This window comes from Chiroxiphia lanceolata, chromosome 5 (assembly GCF_009829145.1).
Source record: "Chiroxiphia lanceolata isolate bChiLan1 chromosome 5, bChiLan1.pri, whole genome shotgun sequence".
Classification (NCBI taxonomy): domain Eukaryota; kingdom Metazoa; phylum Chordata; class Aves; order Passeriformes; family Pipridae; genus Chiroxiphia; species Chiroxiphia lanceolata.
Window position 1 is genome coordinate 5,626,094 of NC_045641.1, and position 26,476 is coordinate 5,652,569.

The window sequence follows — 26,476 nt, forward strand, 5'->3', positions numbered from 1 at the left end:
CAGCTCAGACCTCTACAACACACCTCTTAAATACATAGGGTAGGATTCAGCTGCTTAAAACAGACCCTCAAGGTTATTTGAGATGGCCTTTGGCAACCAAGACATGCACATGGGGTGGCAGAGATGATGCAGAACCCACAGCAGCCCCAAGATCTTTGAAGTTATCAGTGTCAAGGCCAGGTTGGATGGGACCCTGAGCAACCTGGTCCGTGGGAGGTGTCCCTGCCTATGGTAGGACATTTGGAACCGTATGATCTTTAAGATCTCTTCCAACCTAAACCATTCTATGAATCTATGATTTTATGATTCTAGCTAAAGATCCACAAGATTCTAGCAAAATAATCCACAACACTAACGAGCACTAAATGTCTATCTGAGGCATCTGAATTCTATCCCTGATTTTAGGGGACATACATTCCACCCAAGTGACAGCAGCACATGGGTGGGGGGTAAAGGATTACCCTTGTTCCACAGAGTGCTGGTTTGACAGGCAACTCAGATTCAGTAGGTTTGAGATTAAGATGGTGAAATTCAGATGTCAGCATGCAGTTGTGTAGCTGTGAGCTGGGTAGCTGAGCTCTCATGGTCACCAGTGGCCCATACCTACGTATCTTCTGCATCCTGTGCTGCTGGGGTGTATCTTAGACATTCACACACATCACTGGCTTTGATACAGGACTTAGGAGAGACATTTGTCCAACCAGACTGGCAGCTTAAGAGCAGATGAAGCACCAGTGACATGCCCAGTAACCTCTATACCAATGTGGGGGCAGATGGATCAAGCCACTCTTAATAAATACAGCCATTGGAGTCTAGGCAGTCATAGAGTAAATCCCACAAGAAATACTTGCCCGTCATCAGGTGAATCCCACCTTAGGTAAATGGTTTTTGTTAGTTAGATCACTATCATGAAGGATCTGGTAACTAGTGCACATCTGAGGGCCTCGGTCTGCAACTGGATAAATACAATATCAAAAACTGATTGAACTTTGGTTTACATAACATGAACTGCTTGTCATCTAATCCTTTACAGACAAGGTCCACATTTCTAAATATATTTTCCTATCATTCATTGTCAATGTCAGAAGAGGGATAAGATATCTAGGGATTTCTCCTTAGGTTGCCTGTGATTGTGACAGTTCTTCTGAAAGCTGTTGGACTAATCTATCTGTCCTTAAAAAAAAAAAAAATTGGTAAATGGGGCAAAAGCATGTCCCTTAAAACAATATTTTGTCTGCAAAACACCTCAGAAAAAAAACACTTATCTCCACAGCACTATAGAAACCAGTTAAATACTGGAAGCAAAGGAATTCTCTGTATAGTTGCTTAAATGAACAGATTCAAAGTAACTTAAATCACAGTCTCTATTTGCACAAGTACTTATGCTGAGTTTGAAGGAGCCTTTAATCTAGCAGACAGAGGCAGGAAAAGGTCTAGTAATTGCATGCTGAAATCAAAAAAGTTCAAACGAGAAATAAAGGGAAACTCATTTATTTTTTAACTGTATAATGAACTTACTGGGGCAAATTACCATGTGTCATTGTAGTCCTTAAATCAAGATCAGATATGCTTATAAAACATACATCTTAGTTCAACAACATATAGCTGGGCTTGAGACAGAAATCCCTGGATGAAGTAAGGCTTGTGTTATGCAGAACTCAGACTAGATAAGGTCGAACTAGTTCAACATATTGGTCTTCTACGCTTTGAAATCCCACAAACCAATTAATTTCAGCAATAGGCAAGATATGTTCACGTCAAACTGAATTTCCTAAGAGTCTCAACCTCACCTTCTCCTTGTATTGTAGTTTCTACCCCTATCTGGGACTTGAATCAGCTGCTACTTTGTTAAGAGACTGTAGTGCTTCAGCAAAGAAAAACCAGGGTTTAACTTCTCTCTCACTTAAGTGCTGGGATTTACATTTAGCTGATGTAGCAGCCAAGTGGAAGAGGAGATATTTTCCCATTTGCTTGCCCTAATATTTCATGGCCCAAATATGATTTGCCATATTTAGTGAGACATTTCTGGTTTAAGCTAGTTGATATCAGAGCAACATCTTAGAAAGTAACTCCCTTTCAGAACATCAGTAGGGTCCTGCTTCTGGAGGTTTAGGTGACCACATAGTCATAGAATCATAGAATGGTTTAGGTTGGAAGGGACCTTAGAGATCATCTAGTTCCCACACTCCTCCCAAGGGCAGGGAACTTTCACTAGACCAGGATGCACAAAGCCTCACCCAACCTGTTTGCTTAGACAGCCCTGGAGATGTATAACTCCCTCTCCCTCACATTACAGAGAACTATGACATTTATTGGGATGAAAAGAACAGTAAGATTCAACTAATCATAGAAGAATTACACGTTAAATGAGATTCCTTTAAATGCAAGTGACCAGCATCTTCCTAGCAGTTGCTTCTCTGGCCAAGAGAGTGAATTAAACTTTCAACAGGAGCATCCTAGTGCCAGTGTTCGAATGGACACTTGGAAAATCAGATTGTCTAATGGACACCTGGAAAATCAGCCTCTGTAAAACAATGAGCTTTGCTAGTCCTTGAGTTGTAAAGAAGTCCATCAGCAGACTACTGCAACACTGGATCATGATGGGAGAACAGTGACCTGTGATAATATGATGGAGAAAAAGTCACATGAAAAGAACAGTAAGGCTGATAGTATCTAGACATCTATTTTAATGTGAACTCTACCTTGGGAAAGAGAGAAGTTATGTAGAAAAATACAGAGACACTGTCATTACCAATGTAAAAAGCTCTTACCAATGTATCAGCTGGGATAAGTTGTGCTCACAAAGACCAAAATCATCAATGTTGCTGCTATCAGGCACCCTACAGTCTGGTCCATTTCTATATGTGTAGTATTTTCTGTCAGCATCAGCATTTTGGAGTGTGGATGCACTGTGAAATACTATGCATTATATTCATGGGTTTGGATACAGTATTTTGAATTTCGTGACTCTTATGCTGCAGAATACTCAAGAATGACACTTTGCTTAATGGAAGTGGGAAAGCAAAAAGAGGTCTTTTTCACTGCATGCCTTTGGTCCTTAAAAACATGTATGTGCAGGAGTGGGAGAGTGCAATTTATCACTGCAGCCACACTCATTTTCTGTGAGAACTGGAATGCAAAGACAGCACTTCATTTCCTGTTAATATCAGTGCTTGTCCCTAACCATACAAAATGTGGCACTTTGCTTTTCACTGTAACCAGGACTGCACTGGAAGACAGCAATTATAATAACTTCATTTTTAATATTTGGTTTTCTTACAAAATCACAAAGCCTCCAAAAATAAAACCCTACATTTCTACTTTTTTTCCTGCAATTTCTGACAGAAACTATTTATTTTTGTGTCTCACTGGATTTGATCCTCAGATTTCCCTCCTCATTCAGGACAATTGGTAGCAAGCTTATACACGGAGAAATAGGCAGCACATAGGACTTTTGGGACTGTAATGCAGAACCTTTCTTTGCCACTCTCTCCCTTCCTTTTGTTAAGTAACGATGAAATTCCATTTGAGCAGGTGAGAAGTTTTATCAGTTTTGTTCATCACAAACACTACACAACATCACCACTTACCTCTAATTCCAAATCTAGTTCTGGTCATGCAGATGTCTGCATGATACTCATGCAGAGGTAAATTTGTTAGTGAGCAGTAGGTCTAAAATGAGATGAGTCAGATATACCTCCTTCAGAGCCACCTTTGCTGGCTGGCCTTTTCATGTTCTGTTGTTCACTGGATTTTTCACATTGTAAGAGCCCGTTGTTAATAGACTACAAGCGATCATGGACAAGTGGCACTTAGTACACAGCATTTTCAAATTAATTCCGGTGAGTTCATTGGGATACGCATGCAAAAATATCATGTAAGGATAGACAGGAACATCTAACCATTCCTTTCTGCAGTTCTGTCCATGCATAACTTAGCACTTTATGCAAGGATTTCGAGAAGAGATGGTGACTTAATGGTCGATGCCTCTTAGGGTTCAGTGGGAATTAGATTCTAAAATCCCCTAGAAAGCAGAAAAATTCCGCTTTAGCCAATACATTTGTACCTTCAGATCTAGCAAAGTGTCAAACCAGGATCCAGGCACGTCTTTATAGCTATAAGTTCCAGGGAAGTCACATGGGATCTAGCTGTTCAAAATGTCTTGTGTTTGGGCTGTATGAAAGTAGAGCTTATTGTGCTCTCATTTACTGTGATAGATTTTATCTTTGTCTTTATAGCTGGCTGGGAGAATGGTTGCATCCTTGCCCTAGATGAGTATTTCATCTGTCCATGGCTTTTATAGCTTTTGAATTGTTCTCTGCCAGTTATCACTATCCTTAATTCAAATATGAGTTGAAAATCTATCCTTAATTCAAATATGAGTTGAAAAATATTTATAAAGAACTCAATCCATCATCAGAAAGACAGTTTTCTACAGGTAAGTCCACATGGCTTGCTGTGATACAGACCCTAATAACTGGCTTTTCAACCTGCAATAAATATTCTTTCCCTGTCCGCTTCTGATTGCTCCATAATTAACACTGGGGAGACCAGATTTAACTATCTGACAGATATTTATTTAAAATACCTTCTGCTGAATATATTAACATTTCTGTATCTAATTTTTAAGCAGCTTTGAGTTCTGCAATAAGATCAGATCCAGAGTTTGGTTATGTTAATAGCCTTGCATGGCGATGGTATAGATCAATTTGGAAAAAGCAACAAATCAGTCATCTGTAATATAATTGTATGTGTTTACACTGTAGAAATGTTTTTAGCATAAAACACAATAGAAATATATGAGTCACATCAATATCACTTAAGCTGGATAAATTGTGAGAGGAAGTTTCTGGAAAGGAGGTTTAATGCTCTCTACATACATGTACTAATGGCATATATTTGTGCATTAAATAAGTTTTTCTCTTGAGACTCTGCAAAAAAGTAAAAACTGAAATAACTACTGCCTATGGAACCCCTAGCTAGTGAATAGAGTTGTGCCGTTCAAAAAGAAGGCTCAAGTACCCATGCATGAGGTTAGTTGTATTGCTAGATCTGGCTAATGCCTCTGTCTACTAAAAGCCCAGAAATCAGCTGATAGAATAGATTTTCCAGTCAGAAAAGTTTTCGTGCATGTTCCCTGTGCCGTAATCAAAGAACCATTGAACATCCCGAGTCACAAGTGACCCAGAAGGATCATATACATGAAGATGCATCTGGAATAGAAGAATCTATTACAGAGGAGCTCTAATGCTATTGTCACCACAATATCTGGGTCCTTTCCTATCAAATCTTCAGGGTCCTAATTAAGATCTGCAATTTATAGTTCAACTACTCCTAGGGAAGAATCGAGTGTGACATACAGTGCATTGTTTTGAGAGGGTTTTATTTGTTTGAGTTTTGTTTTCAACATATATGCTGGGGGTCTGACAAGATGAACACTGTTTTCAAAAATAGCTGAGTTGCAGATGGAGGAAATTATTTGTTTATGGTATTCGCTATCAAAGAAGTGTCAGAGATAGATGGATTTACTCAAATATTGGAGTTTGCAACCAGTTCTCTAATTTAGCTGGCTAATAAGCATATACCTCAGGCAGTAAGACAGCTTGCTGTTGGCTACATGTGTAATGCTCAAAAGTACAGAGGAAACTCAACAAAAGCCACTTGTAATTTGCACTCACTAAATTGGATACAGATCCACCTTTTGTCCAACAGTAGCCTAGAATAACAAAGGTTTTGGGAAAAATGCCTGGTTTTGGTTGAACGTTTCTTCTTGCTGGCTATCTGCCACCACAAACACAGAGGGGATATAATAACAGTCATTTGGAGTTCTGTAAACCTTGTCATCCGAGGACCTCAGAATGCTTTCCAAGTGTTAATTAAATCCTCACAACATCCATGTAGCCATGCGTAGCAGATTTCAGGTTGTCAGGCTCTCCCTGTGACCACAGCGGCCTCACTACCTCTGCTGCTCTGGGAGGCTCCAGACCCTTCCACACCAGAGACACGAGTTGCATCCCAGCCACTGTAGTGCCAAACCAAACACCAGCACTGTGGTTTTCACCTAGCCTCCTTCAAAACAAAATTAGGGGAATTTTTCAGAGAAACTAAACCCCAAGACTGTAATTTCAGTGGAGTTTTAGAACATGTTAACTTGGTTTCTGAGGATAATGCTTTATTAGCAGCTTCAGACACAGCAGCTTGAAAAAACACTCGAGGTTAGTAAGAAGAAATCGTTCCTAGTACTGAAAAAGCCCACAATGCCTCCCATGTTGCTGACTCCAAGCAATAAAAAATCATGAGTTCACTCCAAAAAGTTCTTTTAATAGTCTTTTGTCTGCAGGCTTTTTGCTCCCTGCCCAGTTCTTGAGATATTAAAGTTTCTTGAGGTGTGGAAAAGGTGTTTCCCCACAACCATAAAGAAATGAAAATATTCTTTTCAAGTCACAGGAGTCATTAAGCTAGAGAAAAACCCCCATCAAATATTGCAAGACCTGATATAAAACCACGAGAGTTAGCAGTGTCGTTTTGTTTGCCTCTTTAACAGAGCATATTTTTCTCTTAACAGTCAGTTCTTAAAAGACACTCAGCCTCAAACTCTATGCAGAAAGAACTCTTTCTCTCTTATTCCACTCTAATTGGCATCTTGCAATATGTCTCTGAATTTACCTGCATGATGATCTCAAACAAAATTCCACCTGAAATGCTGTTTGCATTTTTTACTGTCCTGTGCATATTTGTTAATCTATTGAATGCATGTAAATAAATGCTGTACTATGCCCTATAGAGACACAAGAGTGTCCACAGCAGGGAGGGTAGGAACTAGATGTTCTTTAAGGTCCCTTCCAACCCAAATCTTTCTATGATTCCATGTGCTACAGCACACATGGAGCCTTTGCCTTGACACCTCCTCGGTGCAGTTGCATTCCTCAGTTCTGATCATCTGATGTTCAAATCTCAGTAAGCCACCTATGGAGACAAGTATCACATGCAGACAACACTAAATATTCTCCAGGCAGCCTCCTAGAACTGTTTTTTACCTTGAAATATCAATGTACACTGTTTTATTTCACCAGTAATGCACTCTGGAAGGCCAGTTACTCCTGTCTACCCTGTGATCAGAGAGGAAACTGCCAATGCTCTGCTACTGGAGAGGCACACAAGAGGTAGCTTTAAAATGGATCATTTGATGCCATAACAGCCCCACGCAGTGGCCTGGAGATCATTTGCCCTACCAAGAACCTCTTTGGGCCCTATTGCACATGCAAATCATAATGATATTTCTGCTGTGTTCAGCAGAAGTCTGTCCAAACTGGAGGGGGTCTGAAATAGTTATCTATTCCACTTATAACTCAAGACACACAAAATAACAAAATAGATTTCCAGAAATTGCTTTCTCTGATGTTGTTATGATGAATAAACTTCAATAGTGTTACATTACAGAACATTTCTTGGTTTATAATTAGTCATAAATCACTAAAATATGTATGTCTAGAAGCAAATATTATTTTCTTTGTATTGTCTCTTGGTGATTGGCATGAAGTTATGAAAGTCTCACTGAGTTAAAAAATATAACACCTAAATATCTTGATTTGTTTTTAAGGGCTAATATGGTTTTCAATTTATGATGTGTTTGCATTTTTGACTATGGTAAGGTCTTCCAAACTCTCTTAGATAAAGTTGCAAACAATTTTAGTTATTAATTTTTTTCCGAGGGAAGTTTTCTTGGAAATGGAATGTAAACAGCACTCCTGTTCCATACATCTAACACAGTATCTGAGAGCTTTCTAGACCCAAATGCAGTAATATTACTAACTTTTTCTGTATTTTTTGTGTTCAGCCCTCTCTCAGAATTAAAAGTTTGTGCAGTAGAATGTTTTGCAGCATGCTTGTACAGAAAATATGATTTATATGACACGTTTTTTAGAAGAGGAAAGTTCAAAGAAACATACACTGCACATGGAATGGTTCCTGCTCATGTGGGATTGTGATTCAGATATGAAACAGTAATGAAGCTCCAACTAATTGATGCAGGCCACAAGCTCTAGCTTTTCAGACTTACTCCATCATTGGCAATCACAGTCTGTCTTGCAGCACATTCTTTGTTGGTCACTATCTTTCAAATAATGTCCTTCAGAAAAGCTAACATGCTCTGGTTTCTTCTGATAAAGTAGCCCAAGATGTGTTTCTCTATCATCCTTTTTCCTTACCCAGCTTAAGTCTGGACAATGCCAAACCCTGTTTTCCCTGCTGCTCTGCAGTGCTTTGACATCCACCCTTCCTATTTGTTTCTCGTCATGAACAGTCCTAAAACCCTCCAAGGCCAGCTACTGCAGACAACACCTACAATATCTCCCACATCGTTATTCTCTAGGAACTATATAATGGAAATACACTTATCTAGGTACTTACAAATGTCAGCATAAATTCACCAAGCTGAAATTGTGTCAAAACAATCTGGATGCCACCCACTGGAAAGGGAAGGTTTGGGGACAGAGGGGAAGCAGTTGAAGGCAGATCTTTTGACTTTTTGTGCAGTTTTTGACATTTTCTTTGTGATGTTCTCACAAGGAAAGTTAGGACAAGTAAGGTGCAAAATCATTTGAGTTATTCATCAACAGCAGCTTGTTATCAAATTAGAGGGAGATATCAAGCAGAGTTTCCAGGGATTTCAGCTCTGCTTTAGATTGTATTGAAACTCTCCATTAAAACCTCAACAAGGGATTAAAGAAAGACTGTCCACTAAAACTACAGATGACACAGCTACCTGAGGGACAGAAACCACTCTGAAGGACGATATAATACCTTTAAAAAAATCTCAATTGCAGTTCTTTGGCCAATTTTAGTTCTTCGGGAAAGATCCCAAAGGGTATGATGGTAATGTCTAAATTTATTCAGGTTTGTTTAACCTGAAACCATGAATTCTAAGGGCATATGGAAAGTGTTAAAGTTATGAAAGGCTATTAGAAACAGAAGCTGATGCAAAGAACAGAACAAGGCATCACAGGTTTACGCTATGACAGAAAGATCCAGATTAGACAATAGAAGCAGTTTCTAATAATGAAGACCATAAAGATCTGGAATAAATTGAGAAGGAAGAGGGTAGAGTCCTCATCAGATTGTTCAAGTGTCTGCCAAAAAAGCTTTAAAGTGAAGATGGTCCCAACTCAGAAAAAGACATTTCCCTCTCACTTTTACAATTCATTGTCTCCAGAACTGTAGAATTTGGGTGCCTACAAAAGCACTACTGCATGTGTCCTCACAGTAAGCCTGTTAGTAGGAAAATAAATACTATTATTCAATTTTTTTATGAAATTAATGAAAATAAATGAAAAGTGCCTTCAGCAAAGGTACAAAGAAGTTGCTAAGACCCAGATCCAAAAGATGGTCAGGAATCTCACACCCACAAACGCACCAGCAATTCCCTGCAAGTCTAGGTCAGTACTAGGAACTTACTTAAGTCTCTTCTGTTCATTATAGCATCTGAACTGCATCACTGCCCTTTGTTCCATTTTATGTCCCAAGAGAAAAAACAGACAATTCCTCTTCTGCTAACCTATCCCATGGGTATGCAGGCTGGAAACATTGTGCATGAAAAAATAGATCTAGTAAATACAGTCTATAAACCAATATATAGGTCTCTTGGCAACTTTACAACACTTTTTAACTTTGATCATAATTTAAAAGGTGGCACTTATGTGTATCGTGACTGCTCTCCTTTCAAAGTCTTGTTTCTCATGAAAAGTGGGGTAAGGTGTCTTTGAAGCTAACAGCCATCAGGGTATTGCATTAATGCTATATTGACTCAGCCCTTCATCCTTCCAAGGTGTATAAATTGAGTTGCATGCAGGCAGATATATGATGAGACCTTTCAAAGGAGATATCTGCTCATTATCGTCACTATTGCTCCATGTGTTCCAGAAAGGCATCATTGTGGGACATAGTAAAGCACAGAAATGAGGGACTTGGGAGATCAGACTGATGTTCCTGTCATGACCCTGGACATGTAATTTCCCCTTTCTGTGCCTCAGTTTCTGCTTTTATAAATTGAAATAATGATACTTTGCAGACTACATTAATATCTTCAGATGAAAGCATTGCCTGAGAGACAGCTATTGCTGTTATCTTTATAAGTGTTTTATTTGGGCAAATATTTTCCACCCCTGCTGCCAACAGCTTGCAGCTTCAAACAGGAAAGAGAAAGCTTATCCTCATTCTAGAGAATCAGAGACACACAAATCAAGCACAATTCCTCTGGTCACAATGGAAATTTGTAGCTAAATCAAGGATCCAATTTGCAAGTCGGTGTTTTAAGCACAGGCTTTCTCAGGTGTTCTCCCTGGACATTAAAGATTTAGTGGGAGTTTTCATGAGAGAGTGGATTTGTGCCAATATCCATGGCTAGAATTTTTCCCTTTCTCTCAAGTTATGCCGAAAACTGTTTGCTGATAGTTTGCTGGCCTGCCTGACACCACAGAGGTGACCGTAGAAAAGTAAAGCTGCACAGGTTGTAAATTATACAGAGCCTCTCATCCTTTGAAACAGCAATCAAAATCTTACACAGCTTTTCCAACCATTTATTTGAGTGGAAGGTGCAGCAGAAGGAAACTCAGTACTTGCTGCAAGGTGCCAAGGGTTTGGAAAAGCCCCAGGGACAAAACGTGCCCATTCAGATGAGAAGGAAGATCAAATTTTGAAACTGGGTCAGTGGACTGGGGTATAAATCGTCCCTGTTTTGCACAGCAGCTTCCTTTCATTGTCACTCTCTGCATAGAGATCAAGGGGCAAATCTGGCATAATGTAGCAATTATACATTTTACTGCTGTTACCACGTTACACACAGTTCCTCTTGGTTACTCTGTCACTTCGCCATCTCTTTCTCTCTACTTCCCTTATTTCTGGATTTCTTTTCTTCCACATTTCATTCCCTGGTGCTTCTCTCCCTTTGAAATGCAGTGGATTTCCTTATTACTGCCAAGCCCCATTCTATTCACCAAAATGATAAATGTCTAAATAATATCACTGATGCTGAAGTATCGCTATAACTCCTTCACTTCCACAGATTAAGCTAAAATTGAGGTGCTCAGACTTCTGATTCACTGTTTCAGGCTGTTGATGTGCCTGAATTGTAACAGACTGAATATCATAAACTTGATTTGTTCGGAAGGTTACATTACCTTTCCATGCTTAGGTCTTGCAGGCCATATAAACATAGTATGTCACTGGATCTAGGCCAGGAACTTCAGGTGGGATCACCTATGCTCACAAAACATTTTATGAATGTTCTTTCTAGGAGATATAAATTTTGGGTGGCATTTCATGGGTACCAAATGCACCTAATTCATCAAAGGTGTTCTGTCCCAGCTCTCAAAGTAGTCAAAGTCTGGGTACTCAGTGTAATCTGTTTCTACTATCCATGAATCAATGTCAAGAAATGACACCAGTGACTTCCTGGGATATGTTAGATGCTGCCCAGCTCTTCTGGGCTCACCAGCACAGGACAGAGATGGACATACTGGAGTGCATCCAAGAATGGACCATGAAGTTGATGAAAGCACTGGAATATTTCTTGCATGAGGTATTGAGAGGGCTGGGAGTGTTAAGCCCAGAGAAGAGAAGGCTCAAGGAGATCTTATTAGTGTGTATAAATATCTGCTGGTGGGCAGCAAAGAAAAGGAGGACAGATTCTTCTCAGTGGTGCTCAGTGATAGGGCAAGAGGCAATTCTGTTTAAACATAAGAAAAACAGCTTTTTCCTGAGGGTGACCGAGTACTGGAACATGATGCCCAGAGAGATTTTAGTGTCTCCATCCTTGGAGATATTTAAAACTCAACTCAACATGGCTCTTAAAAACCAATCAGCTGTAGGTGACCCTGCTTCCAACAGAGAGGTCCAGAGGCCCTTTCCAACCTTGGCCATTCTTTGATCCTGTTTCAGTGAAACGAATTATTTGGGGGTTTTTTTGAGGGGGGAATCAAATTTAGTATAAACCTCCCCTGCGAACAGTACATTACCATATCATAGAAGAGTAGGGAGGAAATAAATACCTGCAAGTTCTGAACAGCATAGGAAAATAATACCATGGGAACATGGAATCTGAAGGGCACATCCAGAGCAATTGAATTCAATCTCCTGTTTAGCAGGTCATCATAGCATGTAACCCTTTTTCTAAGTTTTTTTTTTAATTATAAATTGCATCCAGGTACACCTGAGAAGACTGAACCCAATGGGAACACTTGCAGAGAGATCAGCCACACTCCCCACACTCCAAAATGCCCATGAAGGAGGTCAATCTGCCTTGTATGGTGTGGCTGGAACAGAGGGAAAAGTGAAAGCCACGGCAGAGTTTAACAATGTTGTGTAAAACAAACACCTGGGGATAACCCCAGGCACCAGTACAGACTGGGGGCTGACCTGCTGGAAAGTAACCCTGTGGAGAAGGACCTGGGGGACCTGGTGGGCAACAAGTTGTCCATGAGCCAGAAGTGTGCCCTGAGGGCCAAGAAGGCAAATGGTATCCTGGGATGTACTAGGAAAAGCATTGCCAGCAGGTTGAGAAAGATGATCCTGCCCCTCTACTCAGCGTTAGTGAGGCCACATCTGGAGAGCTGTGTCTGGTTCTGGGCTCCTCAGTACAGGAGAGACATGGAGCTCCCAGGGTGGGTCCAGTGGAGGGTAAAAAAGATGGGACTGGAGCATCTCTTTTACAAGAAAAGGCTGAGAGAGCTGGGTCTGTTCAAGCTCAAGAAGAGGCAACTGAGAGGAGACCTCATCAATGTCTGTCAGTATCTGAAGGGAGGGTGTTAGAGGATGGATCCAGGCTCTGCTTGGTGGTGCTGGGCAATAGGACAAGAGGCAATGGGCAGAAACTGATGCACAGGAAGTTCCAGCTGAACATGAGGAAGAACTTCTTTACTGACCAAGCACTGGAATAGATTGCCCAGAGGGGGTGTGGAGTCTCCCTCAGTGGAGATACTCATGAACTGTCTGGACACAATTCTGTGCAACGTGCTTTGGGATGACCCTGCTTGAGCAAGGAGGTGGGAACAGATGACCCACTGTGGTCCCATACTGTGATTCTGTAAAAGGAAGCTGAAGAGCTGACAAAAGGAGGTCTAGGCAAAATATCCTTCTTCTTGGGGCAGGTGGGACTAATTTTCAGGCTAGCTGATTGAAGCATGTAGTTTCTTTTTGTTGTTAAAAGCTGTGTGGACATCCAGTATAAATATAAGTAAAGTCCTTTCAGCCCACTAAATAAATAAAAAAAAAAAAAACATAAAACAAAATCCACTTGTTTTTGCACAGTTGCAAAAAGAACGGGAAGGAGTAAAGAGTATTTAAGGGCTATTAATAACACAATATTGCAATTTAGGCGTCCTTTACAAAATAGTGCCCAGTATCTACTACCTCATGATAAATAGAAGCTACATTGCATGACACTTGTGAACAATGGGTGGAATGGATATTAGAAAAATCTCATTTATCTTCTGCTTTATTCTGTGACAGAGGTCCTTGTCACCATGGCTATTATGTGACTAGCCCTAGAAAGGCCACCTCATTAGTTTTCTTTATCAAGATAGCAAGGTCTCCTTTAAAGGGACAGCACTTAGATTTTAGATTCAAATAGAAAATAGAATTCATTGTGTGAATGTTCCTACCTCTGTTTTCACTGTTTAAATATGTAGGTTAAGTCCATAGCTGTCAACCAGATGAAATTAACACTCCTGTGATGAGGAAGATGTCTCTGGAACAGAAATACAAAAATTGGAATTTTATAAGCAGATTGCTTGCATTTGGCTCATGCATGTCTCTAATACATGCGGCATTTCTTTAGTTAAAAAAAAAAAAACACAAGAAGAAGAAAAAAAAATGAAAACAACTTTCTGTATATTCTGTAAATCTATTTCCCCTTTTGTCTTTTCCACTCAGAAATACATCTTCCTCTTGTCTGACAACCACTTTGAAAATCTTCCTCTATTGCCACCACAGCAACCGTGTGAGTGTCAACAAATCAGTAATGATTTAGAATATGTCAAAGGGAATTCAACATTTTTGTCTCTTTTCAAAACTCTTAATGACAGGTAGATAAAGTTGGACAACAGCATCTCTATTGGCTTTCTCTGAGTTTTGATAGACATTTTTCATTGAATGAAAAAACTTGTTCCCCTTCTGCAGCAGGCAAGGCAGGGGAAGAGTAGCTGCAAAATCTGATAGTGCCACACAACTGCATTAGCCATATCTAGTTTTCTGTCTAATTAAGAATGTTTTGGATTTAGTGATATAGAAGATCAATTATTACAAAATAATATTTTTTTTCTTTGTTCTGAATGGTGATATAACAGCAGTTAACTCTCAGAATCCTCTGGTAGCTCTAAATAGGTGGTGAAAGTACCCTCTCACTTGTTAACTCACTACAGAGGAGCCCTAGAGGTAAAAGGACACTGAATGTATCTGTCAGCATTATTAGCTTACTGTATAAATCCCAATGACTTACTTAACTGCATTTTAAGTTGAGATAAAATATTAAAATACAAAAAATAATTGCATTAATACAACATTAAAGTTATGAATTTTAAGACACAAGTCCAGGAAATGGAAAAGCTAAGGCTCCTTTAGTAATAATGCATATCAGGTGTGTGTTTTCAGTGAGCAACCTGAGTGATAAATGTTGTCTCTGAATACACTGAAAATCTACTCAAAATAATGGGCCAACTACATTTGCTAGGAACAGATTAGGTATAGGGAGTTTGAAAATCCTATTTTTCTTGTGTTTACCATTTTGAAAATGAAAAAAATTGAAATGCCATTGTGGCTTTTTCTTGCATGTTGCGTGTGCTATTACAAACCTTCTGGGACCTCTTTATCCATCTGTCATGTCCACTGAAGAAGTGGAGCAGTCACATTCCAGAACCTCCCTACAGAAGTGGCATCAAGAAAGCAGAGGAACAGGCTGCACTTCAAAGAATTTGCCAGTTTAGTATTAGAGTTAAGAGATGCAGAAGAGCTCAGAGAAAGAAGACAAATAGATCCCCATGGGGGATGGATAGTCATGGACACTATGAGTGCCTCCTGCTTGGAATGTACAACCCTTAGGTAAAGTAGCTGCAGACTCATTGATTGAACCACCAGTGCAAAGCTCCTTGTTGAGTTGCTTGTGCCTGAAGTGAACTTGTGCTCCTCCGGTGCCAGTTTTGTTATGCCCCCACTATCGGTGATTTTCGTTCAGAAATTTCCTCAGTGCTTAGGCAATAAAGAAGTATGAGATAGGAATGGAAAATGAAGGTTCCCTAGCTCTTCCTTTCTCAGTTTATTCCTGCCTTTCTAGAGTCAAGCAGACGTTTTCTCTAGGTGATTTATTTATTGCAGGGTCCTTAAAAGTCACATTCCTGTTCCACTGGAGCAAAGTCCACTCTTGAATATGTTTTGAGCCAGAAAAAACTCTGTCTCATCACTAATACATATCACATTGGTTACTACATTGTGTAGCTCAGCATGCCATTAGTAATGGCTGCATATGAGCTGAAGAAATCAAGGAAGCACCTGAACTTACAATCATTTTTTCTTCCTAATGGAAATCTCCTGTCAGGGCCCTGAACACTGGTTTTGGCTCAGGCCAAAGCCACAACAGCAGCAAAAGGCAAGAGCTAGTGCAAGCCTGTAAGAGCTTAGTCTAAACAGAGAAAGCAAAGTGGGGAAAAAAAAGATGGGGAAATGGAATACAGATGTGGAAGATGAGGGGAACAGCCTAACAAGCAAAGATGATGACAAAGCTGGGAATAGAATCAGCTCCACAAACTCACAGTTCAGGGCATAACCTAGCAGGTTTGCTGGGTGGCCACACTGGGAACCTGTTCAATTTGTTGATCTTTCACAAGCCAGTCAAGAATGAGAGGGGGGGAAACCCAAAAGGTAATTTCTGGGCTTAAAACCACTTGTTTGAAGTAATAAGGTAATTGGATGAGGAGGTGGGGAGGAGGATATTTTCAATATCATTCTTACCCACTATTGCCTATATTGATCATCGTCATGGTCTGGACAACCATCACACAGAGACAGACCAGCCAGTATAAATACTATAGTTATAGTACCTAGCAAATCTTTATCTACTTACCTTTCAGAACATTAGATCAAACTGCTCTGAACTTTGGTCTTTTAACAATCACAAATATTATTGTTTCCCATTCATAGCAACTGCAGAAGTAGGGGAGATACTGCTGATGGAAAGACCATGACCCTACTTATTACACCACCTGTGTACTCTTGAGAAGCCTATAATTGAAACATTACATGTTGTCTCACCTCTTTCTTACGATGTATTGTAACTTCTCAAGGCTAGAGTTTTCAATCATGGGTTTTCAGAGTTATATCAGTGAAGCAGATTTTAAATCTATTCTGCTTCGAGAGAAGCTGGTTCTTCTCAAGAAATTCTCAATCTTTCCCCGTTATTTTCATTTCTTTAAAATGAATCTTCTAAACAACTCCTTTTTCTCTCATAATCCAGTTTAATTTTTAATAAAATTTTGCTACAAGGTTTTTATTAACCAGGAAGGACTCAATAGTGTAGGTTGGGCATTCAGGGCTCCAGCACACCAACACTGCACACTCTGTTCCCCCCTCCCTCAAAGACCCCTATAGCTTTCTAACACCACATAAAGATATAAAAATATCATCCTGCTACTACTGACTTTGTCTTGCAAATATTATCACCTCTGTTCCACCTGTGTCCTGCAAAACCTCTCATGTAGGTGCCACTTTCAGGTCCCCTCTCCCAAAACAGGGATCCAGGAAAGTGTCCGAGATGTGCTGATCTGTCAGTGGACATGAAATACACTTGCAGAGGCAGCCTGTGCCATCTGTCTTCCCAGGAGATACCTCCTGATGGGAAGCAGTTGGACCATCTGCAGATCATCCTCCACGACATTCCTCTGGTGATTTATTCTGGAAGGTGCACTGGCCTAATAAAATCTACTAGTGCTGTGGGGTGAAATTACTACGAAGAGCAAATATGTTTCCACCTTGACTGATACGCTTGCCAAACATCTTCTGAGGTTTAGCCCCTGTTCTGTCAGATGCTTGAAGGATGCCAAAAAGAGATTCCTCCAAATGAATCCATTACTAGAGCTTCTGAAGCCACATGCACATCTGAGAGACGAAGGAGCCCAGAGTATGGCTCATCTCTCTGCGGCACCTTTCTACTCCCTTGGGGGAAATCAGCTCTCTTTGCTAGCAGAAAGCTCAGTGATTGATGATATTTTGTCCCACAGTCCCTACAAAACTAGCCAAAAATTTGAAGTGACTTTTAAGGGCAGATGTTTTCCTAGCTGTGGGAAATGTATTTCCTCTAAACTGATATATAAAATAATCTAAATGATAACCAGACAGTGCTTGGGAGCTTCTGATCACGCTGCATAATCTTTTCTCCACATTTCATCACTTTATGCTGGTAAATTACTAGTTAAAAAACCTGCTGAAAAGCATGTCACATCCTGGAGGAATAGCTGGGGATGTTACAAGGAGTTATAGAGGAAGCTGCTTACAGGGAGAAGGTTACTGTTAAATGTCACAAACACTGAAATCTACTAAAGTAGGTTAAGGTGAGGAATTATTATTGACAAGTTTTGACTGGAAATATTTAATTCCTTTAATTCTTTGAAAAAAAGTCTCTTATTTTTGAGAAGGAGTATGTCATTCCTCACCTAAAGTTCCTGGCATCGTTTCAAGCTTCTTTCCTCTTAATAGGAAGAAGTTCCAGAACACTGCTCCCATATTTTACATATTTAAATAATGAATGTCATCTGAAAGAATGCCTAAAAATTATGCTTGGCTTTGGTTGCTAGAGAAGTTAACATAAGCTACTTAGACCACTATTATAAAAATGTTTTTCAAATGTTTCTACTAATGTAAGTCTATATTGAGAGCTTGATCATGAATGGTTTTTGTTCTTCAAGTTCTTCTTGACCTGCATAATCCTTTGGTTTGAATTCTTGAGGGGAAATAAAAGCTCATTAAAGAAATCATGTTCTGTATACAAATAATTTTTCATTATTTGCATAATGAGGGAGTATTCCTTCCTATTATGCATTGCTTTCTTGTTATACTGGAATATTTCTTCACATCCAAAAAACATATAGCCTCGAATCACAAAGGTCTGAAGTTTGACAGTGTGTTAAACTATTTTTACTGGAGTAATTTGAAGTATGCTGTGTGAGTTGCTACTTTTTCCATCAACCAGAAGATTACAAAAGATTTCCAAAGGGAAAAAAAATGCAGCCTGCCTCTTTTGCTGGCCTAAGTGAAATTTCTCAGCTACTTTCTATTTAAAAAAAAAAAAAAAAAAAGGGAAGGAAGAAAATAAAAATGAGACTAAGAAAAAGGAAAATCTAAGAAGGTATCAGAGAAATGCAAGTTCTGCTGAAGGGACAACAAGGTAATTCAAATTTTGAAGAACATTCTGCTATCAAAGTAGCAAAACTGGACTGAGGAAAGGAAGGAGACTTTTAGCATGTTCATAGTGCCATGAAAATGCATCCTGCCACAGCGTGTCTCTTTTCATCTTCTAGAGTTTATCCTGCTTCACACGGTTGGTGACTGTTCTGCTGTTAGTGACGAAGTTAATGGTTCTGGTATTGTTAGTTAATCAGGAGAGATTCCCATTTTCAGATATCCTAGTATTCATTCTCATAGACGATTATCCTCTGGAGCATTATAATGGTTTGTAGTCATCAGCTGACGGTAATTACGGAAGAAAAATATTTCAGATGAAAGAGAGATGGAGATTGAGTGGATTGAGCAAGGTCACTGAAGTGATTTGGGGATTATTTTCCCAGTCCAATTCCCATCTCAAGCCCAAAACGTATTCATCTGCAGGATGTATTCTTCCCTTGAAGACAGAAGGTACAAATATTAGTGAACAATTTTTCCTTTGCTGTGGGAGTGTGGTACTGCACTGCCACCCTCTGCTGGAATATACATGGACCAAGTAATTTCTCCACCTCCCCATGTCTATTTAGAAAGAACAGTATGGATTGTATTATATTTTCCTGTCCAATACAGGAATGTGGAAGGCCAATTTGACATTATGCTTTAAAAAAAAAAAAAAAAAGGGGAGGCTTTGACTTTGTTTGTAATAAACTTTATTACAAGACTATTGTGTACTAAGTACATAAATTTCAGTTCCTACAACTCTTCCAGAGGAAGTAATGGCAATGGAGAATTTTCTTGGAGTTTGGACAGGGAGCTTTGGTGTTACTGGTTGCAGAGTTCTGGACCTCTGGGAATTTCTTGGTTTCTTCAGCTTTATAATCATCATGAATAGACTTAAACAAGCTTCCAGTTATGACTTTTTGCACCACTTCTAAACCCCTCTAGAGAACCTTAAAATCAGAAAGAGACACAAGATCAGCTACTGTCCTTTGTTTGTGTCAATCAAGATCCATTTGATACTACTCGGGTTATGAGCCAGAATTTCCTACTTTGTTACAGTGGAATCAGTCTTTTGAGTTACAGAGGCAAATAAAGGGTGTCATGAGACGGGCAGGGAAAAATTATTGAAACAAGGTGAAGTAGTCAACAGCTTTGCTTATGTGTTTGCTCTAAAGAGGTACAATAAGACCCATGTTTTCAAATACAAGTGATGGAACTGGGTATCTCCATTTCTGCTTGTCCAGTTTGATGTTTTGCATGCAGGTAAATGATGGTCAGTCCTCTCCGAGCACCAGACCTCCCCAAAATATTCAGTTTCAATATCAACAGGTTGAAAACCACTAAACCACTCTGAAAGCTTATTTTTCCATGATCACTAATGCACAGGAGGAGTTCAGCTTCTTAAAAAAAAAGAAAAAAAAATTGGAGCTATTAAGATTAAATTCTGACCATATGGGAGTTACAAGAAGGTCTCAGCACAGGAATGTTCCATCATGTTAATTGATTACTGCAATATGTTGCACTTGAGGAGAAGGAAGGAAAAAGAATGTTATGAAGATGTTACAGCAGGTCCCATCTTTGAGTAATGCAGATTACTGAGGATTTATTGCCAAAGAATTTACTGCTTTTATTCACATTTGGCTTTGATTTAAGGATCTGATCCAGATTCTTGAAACAAATGGGAGACAAAAACTTCATTGTACTTGAGCTAGGTTCCTTACAAAATGAAGTTCACTGTTAAAAACAACACTTGGCTTATGTGGGACAATCACGTCTTTGCACCCAGCAGTCCATAGCTGTTGGACAACATTGACTTGAATGGAAGTCTGACATGCATTAGAATAGCTGATGATCACAATCTGTGTATGACCACCTAAAATTTTTTCCCTGGTAATACTTGACAGTTTGGATTTATATTAGATAAGTAGAAATTTTGGGTAATCTCCTACTCATAATGCTTTTCACATTCACTTCTAATTTATTTTAAATCTAGGTTGCATTCTTTATTATTTCTGTCTAAAATATGCCTTCATTCTCTGTGTTTGAACCTTAGATATGCAGAAAAAAAAAACAAAATGGAGGCAACTATAGTGTAAGCAAGGGAAAAACCATGACAGCCTGGGAGGGAAAGTGTAGCATAAGAGGAAAGTCAGGTGTTAACATTAAAGCTCAACATTTCGTCTTCACTAATAATTTGGAATTTAAAATCAATTCAAATTACTAACGTTAGAGAGCTTTCAATAAAATCATGGTGACTGGACTTATGAGACATCTGTGTCATAAACTGAAGCTTAACTGCATTACTGTGGTCAAAGTGCTGAATTAAAGGGAGTCAGGAGAGGGACAAAAGAGGAGAGACCAGAGGTACAGCCTCTAAAACCTCTATAAATCTAACCTCCCTCCTTCCCGCTGACATCATTAGATTCCTACTTTGCCACTGAATAGTCTCAGGTAGGGCTTTAGCATTTGACAAATGAAGGCAATTTGATGATTTTATACTTGTGGATACATTGTAGGACTTACTGTGGGACTTAAAAGCATTTTTCTTGTAAATCAAATATTACCTTGGAAAATAACAATACTGGCAAATGAAATCAGTGAGGTGCCACTCAAGACCACAGTCCTCTTTTAATCATGTTGCTCTCTGAGAATCTAAAGCTTTTAATCATACCAGGCTACCACATTTTGGGTTAAAATTCATGGGCATTTACACATATTATTTTGGCCACTGGAGAGTTGGCTTACTAATACAAGGGACTCTATTGAAGTAATGGAAATTTTTGCATTATTATTTTTTGAATGCGCTACAATGACTGCAAGGTTCAAACCTACCTGAGTTCATATGTGACAAAATTAATGAAAAATACGCCTAATTTGCAATGATTTTGCCTCTTTTGTTCTTCTGTATTTCACCTGTGTGCTGTGCATTAGCAATTGATTCAGTATAAAACTAGAACATTTTGGTTGCTTAATATCTTCATAGCAATAACCTGTGTTGACTTTTGTATTAGTGCTCTAACTTTGAATTAATAAACACATAAATGAATTCATACATTTATGCTGTTTTCAGTATGCAGAAAAGGCTAATGTGGTCTTACCGTAGAATACAGCCAACAATTAACTTCTTAGAGATTCATTTAATAGGGGGATTCTTCATTTTTCAGATGGTTATTATCCAATAACCACCCATGAGATACCAGCCCAAAATATAAAACCAAAACCGTAAGAAACTGGTCCTGGGGTTTTTTTCTTTACATCAAGGGTAATTTCTATTATTTCCCTCCTCTCCTCTACATGTGCACAGTTACATGGCATTGAGAAGGTTTAGAAAGCAAGAGGGCCAAAAAAAATATATATGTAGCAGACCACTATAACCAAACAAAATTAGAAAATGGTACCAACTAGTTGGTGTTGCAAATAACCACTGGAAAGATGTGCTTTATTTTATGAGCATGTAAGTCTGATTTTACGGAATACACTGCACGAAAGCCTAAGCCTTTTGAATATTCCTTCAGCAGTAATATTCCTCCTGTTGACAAATCTTTTAAATACCTTGGGCAAGCATTACTTCATGCAAATCAGATTTTCAGAGTTGCCATGTAAGAACACATGCATTAGACCCAAATCCACCGGAATGCCAGGGATAAACGCATGTTGCCGAATCATGGGAAGATCAGGACTGTTTTTAAGAAGCAGTCTTCCTCGGGTGGAGGTTCGTTTCTCCATAACACCATTTCCCAGACAGATCTCTTTCTGAGTATCAAGTTTTGAGTTCATCTTAGTTTGCATTTCTGAACCCATGACTGTCAGCCACATATTTGAAAAGCCATCTATTTCCCAGGCATTTAAACTAACCTGTTCATGGATATGCATGGCTTGTAAACCTCCTTCCACATACCGATCTTAATGAGATTTTTCTCTTCAGCCTTCCAGTTATGGGCAAAACAATCTGGTTTTGTGACTCTGGTGTGTATGCTTCGAATGTGAAATAGGTTTGCACATTTCTGTCTCTCATTTTTGTATCTGGGTGACAATTTACGTTATGCACAGAGAAGCACAGTTTTAAATCAATAATAGAAATACTTTAATCTTACTTTTCTGGATTTCATTAATTGTCAGTTCTGTGCAAGGATAAAAAATTTACTGAAGGGTTAGTCTAGAAAATGGAGGTCTCAAAAGAAAAAATACCCTATACAATTTTTAACAGCAATTGTGTCCCAAAAAATCCCACTTAATATGCACTGGAGGATGTATAGGCTGCTCCTAGTTTAAGCACAATGCCAAACAGTACAAAAGATCTCTCCAGGTGTTTAAATTGTTAATTAAACAAATTCAATTAGTTAAGTAAAGTATAAAGGACTGTATCACAACAATTTTCAGCATTTAACCTTTAACAGCTATGAATTATTAGCACTATGAAATTGCTTGTGTGTAGCCTGAGAAGTCATCCTCAGACTCCCTGGGTGCTGCCTGTGGACACACTCACATGACTGCCTGTGCCTGGGCAACTGTACACAGCTGACACAATTCTTGCCCAAGTTATCTGACCTTCTGCATACTCCAGTCTTGTAAAGCAAGGCAAATAGTCTTAAATCACCATCAGGGGACTTCAACGTGTTTTAATTTGCATTTACAAGAGGAGACAAATGCACTTTAGCATCAAATTCAGCACAAGTTATCAAAGATCATTCATGTACAGTGAGCGACATGTGAGCACTGGACTAAAGGACTTCCAGATGTCCTTTCCACCCTTTTTCTCTGCAGTTCTGTGAATTATGTAATTTAGTGACTGAATTGAACCAAAGATTTGCAAACAGTGAACTCTGATAGCCAAAAGTAACCAGAATATCTCAGCTGGGGTAATGATCGCTATGCTGATGTTACAATGCATCTTAGAATCATAGAACCATTAAGGTTGGAAAAGACCTTCAAGATCATCAAGTCCAACCCTTAACCAAACAACAACATGTCCACTAAACCCCAGCACTAAGTGCCATGTTCAGTCATTTCTTGAATACTTCCAGGGATGATGACTCCACTGCTTCCCTGGGCTGTCTGTCCAATGCTCGACCACCCTTCCAGTGAAGAAACTCTTCCTGATGTCCAACCTGAACCTCCCCTGGTGCAGCTTGATGCCATTTCCTCTTGTCCTTTCCCTTGTTGGCTGGGAGAAGAGACCAATCCCCACTTTGTTGCAACCTCCTTTCAGGGAGTTACAGAGAGCAATCAGGTCACCCCTGAGCCTCCTTTTCTCCAGGTTAAACACCCCCAACTCCCTCAGCCACTCCTCAGGGGACTTGTGCTCCAGACCCTTCCCTACTTCCATTGTCCTTCTCTGGACATGCTCCAGCACCTCAACATGTGTCTTGTTGTGAGGGGCCCGAAACTGAACCCAGCATTTGAGCTACAGCCTCACTAGTGCCAGGTACAGAGGGACAATCACTTCCCTAATCCTTCTGGCCACACTATTGCTGGTACAAGCCAGAATACCATGACCTTCTTGGCCATCTGGACACACTGCTGGCTCATGTTCAGCTGCTGTCAATGAGCACCCCCAGTTCCTTTTCTGCCAGGCAGCTTTTCAGCCATTCTAGCCCCAGCCTGTAGTGATTCTTGGGGTTGTTGTGACCCCAGTGCAGAATCCAGCACTTCACCTTACTGAATCTCATCCAATTGGCCTCAGTCCATCAATCCAGCCTGTCCAGATCCTTCTGCAGAACTTTCCTACCCTCCAGCAGATCAACACTTTTGCCCAGCTTTCATCCACAATCTTACTGAGGGTGCATCAATCCCCACATCTAGTTCATCAATAAAGATGTTAAACAGGACTGGCCCCAACACTGAGCCTTGGGGAACCCCACTAGTGACTGACCAACAACTAGATTTAATTCCATTCACCACCACTCTCTGGGCCAGTTCTTAACACGTTGAAGAGTGCACCTGTCCAAGTCATGGGCTACCAGCTTCTTGAGTGAAGGAACTCTTATATGAGAGGTATTTCAGGTACCAATGAATAAGGTGCCAGCACAAAAGGGTTATATTGGAATACCTGCAGCCCAGACTAGCTACCCAGTTATATCCTTGAACTGCATGTAGCTTTTAGTGCTACTGAAGAATCTCTTAAAGCTTACCCAGAGCAAGAATAGACTGTTGAGGAAGGAGATGTGGCAATAGGAATATTACAGAACTCACTGGTGAAGTAGAGGCTATAGGGACACAGGTTATAGCCCCAAGCTTTATAGGTTTAAATCTCCGGATTTGTTATTGAAGTGTATCTATTTTATAATAACATGATGCTTTTTCTTCATAGACTGGTGGCCTCTGGCAGTTCTGAGCAAAAGTCTGACCCTATCCATCTGAACCATGGAGGTTGATTCAAACCCAGGGATTTTCTGATCAGACAGACCGGGAAGCCCAAAACAGACAAACTAGAAGGCAGATGACTCAGTGGACCTGTAGCACTCCCTTATCTCATATTCATTGAGAATTACAAGTACATACGCTCTACAAAGTTAAGCCAAGTTAGAATGATTTTGTTATTGATCTAAAAAATTCTAAAAGCTCAGAATCACATGTAGAACGTTCACAGCGTGTGTCACAAATTGAATTCCTTCTTTTCAAAGAAAAGTCTCCATTCAGGAAAAGGAAATCAATTTTTTGAATGTAGTAGGCAGACAGGTCAATTTGTAGTAGAGCTGCTGTTCAAGGAATCCTCAGAGCCTCATATTATCCAGGTTTAAAAAAAATTATCTAATTTAAATTTTTTAAAGATATAAATTATGCTCTCACCCAGTTTCTGATGTGAGCTGGTCAAAAACCTGGACTGCACCAAAGTAATCAGTTCACAGTTGTTTGGGGGGTATTTAGCTCAGTTTAATCTTCATTACATTGGTATTGAAGAGCCCATTTGAGAGCCTGGTTCTGTGTGGGCAGGCAATGAAGGGGATGGACTTTATATGAGGTTATAAGGCACAGTAGACAGGGAGGAAGCAAATAGGAAAGATAAGAAATGGATACACATCAAGTGAAGAGCCAGTGGGGGAGGAAAAAGGACATTTGATTCACGGCTTGCTTAATTAATAAAGGAGGAAAAAACTCATAGGCACTACACCAGAAGTAGTTTCCCATCTCACTTGTGAGTTTCTTATGTGGATTGAGTAGGAATTGCCTTCATTCCTAGCATATATTTTGTCTAAATACCTACTGTGATGGGCAGGTGATTGTACTTGAGTGGTCTCTGTACCAAACGTGAATGGAACTTGAGCAGCAGGGATAGAAGAGGAAGCACTGGTAAAGAGCTCCCTTGACAGGGTTAAATTGTTGCACGGTCATAATCAAACTACTAAAATTGAAGGGAAGAAACTGCTTGACAACTTTAAAAAGGACATATTTGATTTTTTTTTTTTGTGAGTCTTTCAAGCCACAACAATGCCTATCCAGACACAAAAATAAACAAAACCACCAATCTAAGAAACATATGACAATGATTTTAAGGTTAATATTACATATTCAGTAATAAAATCCTGGGTAGTTCCACTGTTGCTTTTAGCATGCTCAGGATGGATCTCACTAACGTAAACAGCAAAATTTCAAACATTTGTTGCACTTGTCATGGTTTACCTTGTCTGCATTTTGGGGTTTTCCTATCACCAATGTGTAGCTGAAGATTTTTATGGACTGAAAATTCAAGTGGGATTATGCTTTCCCAAGTGTCTGAATCAGAAACACAAAGCATATGACTGGGGCAGCCTGAGAAACTCTACAACACTGTCAAACTTCTTTGTCATATGATCTGAAGCTGGAGAACAGGTGCAACAATATTCTGTATTTAGATTAACAAAAGGAAATACTCTGCTTTAAATATTTTTGGTTGACTGGACAAAGTGATTTTCTGTGTCACTCATATCCAAATGCTCTTCAATCCCTACATGAACAATCCTACTAAGTAGCCATTGGCTCAGGTTTAATCAAAACTTCATTTTTCAAGTGGGATAATGCCCCATCCCTGGAAACACTGAAGGCCAGGCTGGATGGGGCTCTGAGCAACCTGATCTAG

At 39.5% G+C, this 26,476-nt stretch overlaps 1 long non-coding RNA gene across 1 annotated transcript in view; it reads left to right on the forward strand.

The window, feature by feature from the left end:
- The window catches only part of LOC116787702, a 161,248-nt gene that overhangs the window by 72,584 nt on the left and 62,188 nt on the right, over nt 1–26,476 (forward strand). The window lies entirely within an intron of this gene.